This window comes from Paroedura picta, chromosome 2 (assembly GCF_049243985.1).
Source record: "Paroedura picta isolate Pp20150507F chromosome 2, Ppicta_v3.0, whole genome shotgun sequence".
In the NCBI taxonomy this organism is placed as follows: Eukaryota; Metazoa; Chordata; class Lepidosauria; order Squamata; family Gekkonidae; genus Paroedura; species Paroedura picta.
This window is the reverse complement of record NC_135370.1, coordinates 165,413,626-165,418,630: the sequence shown is the minus strand read 5'-3', so window position 1 is coordinate 165,418,630 and position 5,005 is coordinate 165,413,626.

Genomic DNA, 5,005 nt, shown 5'->3' with positions numbered 1-5,005 from the left:
AGGAGGAAGAACAACCTCCGCCCTAGGGTTGCACACAACGCTGGTGGAGAATGCCTGCTTTTGGGGGGTGGGTGGCTGCCCCCCCCCACTTCAGGATCCTCCAGAATTTTGAACAATTCCTGTAAGACATCCGTCCAAACACTGACCAAGGCCCTCCCCTTAGAAAGTAGAGAGTTGTATATGGAGAGATGGCTTTTAACTTATCGATCAATTAAAAAACCTAAGTTATATTAATTAACTCTTTGGAATGTGTGATGTTGACTGTTTTGATCTTGTTGTTACCCAACCCTGAGGCCATTAGGGAAGGGAGGGCTATAAAAATAACACAATTATTATGGTAGTTTTCAGGCTCAGTAATTAGCATATCCAAATGGAGCTATGTAATTCATGTATTCCATGCAGAAACAGCTTTACATAATCACAGCCATCCTCCTTACAGTGTTACTAAGAGGGAGACCTGCTTGTCTAAGCCTGCCTAATTCAGAGAGCCACCTTGGTATAGTGGTTAAGAACAGCGGCTTCTAGCCTGAAGAATGGGATTTGATTCCCCACTCCCCCACATGCTGCCAGCTGGGTGACCTTGGGCTCACCACAGCACTGATAAAGCTGTTCGGACTGAGCAGTGATATCAGGGCTCTCTCAGCCCCACCTACCTCACAGGGTGTCTGTTGCAGGGAGAGGAAGGAAAGGCACTTGTATGCCGCTTTGAGACTCCTTCAAGTAGTGAAAAGCGGGGTATAAAAACCAACCTCCTATTGCAAGGTGCATGAGCAGAGGTGCAGGAATTCAGTGATGCTCAGTGCAGTAAAGGTATCTCCTGTGCAAGCACCGGGTCATGTCTGACCCTTGGGGTGACGCCCTCTAGCGTTTTCATGGCAGACTCAATACGGGGTGGTTTGCCAGTGCCTTCCCCAAGTACAGTACTGCTATAAAAATAAAACAATTATTATGGTAGTACTGCAAGCCTAAACATGGAAGTAAGAAAGCATTCCATGCAGGACCTGCAAGTCTAAACAGGCGAGTAAAAAAGCATCATACAGTATGAAACTGCTGCAAATATATTATTGCATTTCCCTTTATTAACATGGGCATCTGACACCTTATAGGCTTTCAGGTTGAATAAACAAGCTTCAAACTATGCCAATAGTCTGACCAGCAGGGATCAAGCATCCTGCACAAGAGACCAAGCTGAGGGCTGATTCCCCCTCTCCCCTAATTCGAGGTCATGGCCCCAACTAGGAGCAAAAGAGAATTCTGGTCCTGTATCTCATGCCAGAAAGGAAGTGTCCAAAAATGCCATAAAAGAGTTATGTATTTACTGAATGTCCCCCAAAGTGCTTTGGGTAATTTTCAGTAAATACAGGAGATTGTTCCTAGTGGATGGATGGCAGGAGGTAGCTGCTGCAATCTGCTGTGAGAATCGGTTTTCCCCAAAGCGAGTAATTGAACACCACGGAAGATGCTCTTGGTTCAGAAATGTTCACAGTCAATGACAGTGATTTGGAGGGCAGTGCTAAGCAGGTCTACTCAGAAGCCGACTCACATCCACTTGGTGGGCTTACTCCAGGGAAAACGATATTTAGCTTTTGGGATATGTCAGCAAATAGTAAGAACAAATTCCGCTTAGAAAAGGGTTAGCATAAATTGCTGCTTTTCACCTCTTCTCAGAAACAGTTTCCAGCCTGGTATGAGGGTAAATAAGAGACCACTATCTATGGGGGTTAGGGGAGCCAGCATCATGCAGTGGTTAAGAGTTGTGAGCCAGGTTTGATTCCTTGCTCCTCTACATGCAGCCAGCTGGGTGACTTTGGTCTTGTCACAGACCTGTTAAAGCTGTTCTCACAGAGCAGTTCTGTCAGAGCTCTCCCAGCCCTACCTGCCTCACAGGGTGTCTGCTGTGGCAAGAAGGGAAAGCAATTGTCAGCTGCTTTGAGACTCCTTTGAGTAATGAAAAGCGGGGTATAAAAACCAACTCCATGCCATCACATGCCACTACATCAGTATAGTAGCTGTGTTACAACATTTTATTACTAACATTTTATTTGCATCAGTTATGCAGACATAATTTGAACTCATTCAAATTAAATAGCTACCTAAACAGCACTATTTTCTGCTTTGCCTCCAGAGCCCTTTTCAGCCACTAAACCACTAGGTGGCTACATTGTTTGTGTGTGTCTGTGTGTCTCATTCTAGAGAATGTCCCCAGACTGTGGATCAAAAAATCTGCCCATTTGGGCCATGTACAGACAGGGGGAACTTCCCTGCAAACTCAGATTTTTAGAAAAATCTGAAAAGGTACTTTTAACACAGAGACACCATCAGCAAACGGCAATGAAGAAATGCTAACTGAGCCCTCACCAGATCACAGTCTGTATTAGAAAGGAGGTTCACAAACAAACAGTGAGGTTAAAAAGAAGCAGGAAGAGAAAGATGGCAGCAACTGGAAGGTTGGGGGATGGAAGATGAGGCAGGTTCAGAGATTCGGGAAAGGGAGAAGGCAGCACTTGGAGCTGCCCATCCCAACCAGCTGGAAGGGGAAGAGGAGGGAAGGTTGAGGCATGCCCTCCACTTCCTGTTTAAAGCCTCTTGTTGCCAGGCAGCAGGCAGATGATTGTGGTGATGGCAAAAAAGGTTTTAAGCAAGATGTACAAAGGATGCACTTTCTCCTTCAGCTTTCCCCATCTTCCTTCTAGATTCCCAGCTCACCCTGATTGGCCCTATTCCAACTTGGACAGCTGGACACATTCCACCCCCCAGGCTGTTCCACAAATATATAGAGGAACCATTGATAAGGATATGTTAAACATTTATTGGGTGATATGATCATACATGGTCATGTTGACCTGCCCACCCCCCCCCCCCAAATGGCCAGTGATTGGCCTGGAGGGAGTGGGAAGGGGAGACGCCCCAGGTGGGTATGCACACAACTATGTTTCCAGAGGGCCAGTTTGGGGTAGTGGTTAGGAGTGCGGACTTATAATCTGGCATGCCGGGTTCGATTCTGCGCTCCCCCACATGCAACCAGCTGGGTGACCTTGGGCTCACCACGGCTCTGATAAAACTGTTCTGACCGAGCAGTAATATCAGGGCTCTCTCAGCCTCACCCACCCCACAGGGTGTCTGTTGTGGGGAGAGGAATAGGAAGGCGACTATAAGCCGCTTTGAGCCTCCTTCGGGTAGGGAAAAGCGGCATATAAGAACCAACTCTTCTTCTTCTTCTTCTTCCCAACCATATCCTGTCTGATTGTGCCACTTCTGGGGTTTCTGAAAGCCTTAATACTGAAGACTGTTTCAGGGGTTTCTCAGCTGGGAAAGTCTGGTGTAGTCAATCGATGGTATGACCATTGTCTCCAGGTGGTGACCCACTCCCACATTCATCTGCTCCAGCACGGATGCTAGGAGGAGGTTGCCTTGTCCAGGCATTGCCAGGGCAGGTGGTCCAACCAGAGGGTGTAGGGAAGGGAGCAAGAATGAGGCCACACAGAGAAATGCCTCAGCAGCAGCAGCAGCCTCAGAGCTGGGAAGTCTTAGACAACAGACTGGGAACAGCACAGAGAAGGAAGTCAGCAGGAGCTGGGACCAAGAGGGGCCTGCAGAGGTAGGCAGAGCAGCCTTTTTAAACCTCAGAGGAGGGCACGGAAGGTTCAGCCAGAGAAGCCATTGGCCCAGATTCCCTTCACTTATCAGGGACCAATTCCCTGAGGAGAGGGCACTGGGGGAGCCTGAGGTCAGCCTGCCTTCAGGGTGCCTTTACTGGGCAAGCCCATGGAAGTGCCAGGTTAATGCCAAGAAGCCACAGGAAAGAGAGGAAAGAGAGGAGGGATCTGGACGAAGGCAAAACTCTCCTTTTATTTGGGACCAATAACATGTAGAACACTAGAGGGCACTCTTGTCCCAGACGCCAACCCTGCTCAGCCAAGCATATTCTCTTATGCTGGCTAATATTAGAAATAATTACGTTCTAATGAAAGGTAAAATGCCCTGTTGACCTACTTGTCTTAGTCTTTTTTCACCTTAGCAGGTGTCTAGACACCAGCAGTAATCTTGAGTCTCCACCCAGCGGTGTCATACTCTGTGTGCCTACCTGGCCCTTGCAGGGTTTATCTCATGTTCCCTTTGGTATGGAGCAGCCGTCTGGTTGATTTCAGAATTACGTGTCAGAGGGCCAGACTCCTGGCTTCCCTTCCGTGTTGCCTATTAAAGGTTCCAACTAACGCCCACATTCCACATTTCTCATTAACGAGCAGGGACACCACAGTGTCCAAGGTACGTGGAAAGTGACGTTCAAAGTTCCCTTCTCCAATCCTAATGTTCAGCATTTATGGCTTTGTTTGGGACACCCTATAGAGCTGGCTGGTGTGACCAAACCCTGACTAGAATCATATAATCACAGAATAATAGAGTTGGAAGGGACCTCCTGGGTCAAACCCTGCCTAGAAGACTACGGTGATGTAATTCCATCTCAATTGGCCCCTGCCAAGTAGACAGTCAGTCATAATAAATGTTAGTCTTATAAACACGTCTAAACTCTTGTCAGGGAGAAGAGGTCAAGTACTGGAGGAATTCCTACCCCTCTGGAATGAAGCACAGAAGGATTTGTTCGCCATCTAGTGGCTGTAGGACAGTTTCTTAGGAAATGTATTTTTTAAAAAGCACATGAAACAGAGAACAGACTGTATAGAGCAGGGGAGGCCAAACTGTGACTCTCCAGATGTCTATGAACTACAATTCCCATGAGTCCATGGTGCTGGGAGGTGGTTGTGGGAATTGTAGCCCATGGACATCTGGAGAGCCACAGTTTGGCCACCTCTGGTGTAGAGGAAGAATGATAAAAGAACAGAGAATCCCACCAAGTTTTAAATTAAGGCATTAGATAAATTCTTGGACTATTGGGCATTCAAGGAAATGGCTACATTCAGAAGCAGTAAAACCTCTGAGGACCAGTGCTGGAAAGCGAAATAAGGGGGAAACTGTTGCCAGCCCTCAAAAAAGCTGGATTTCTGCT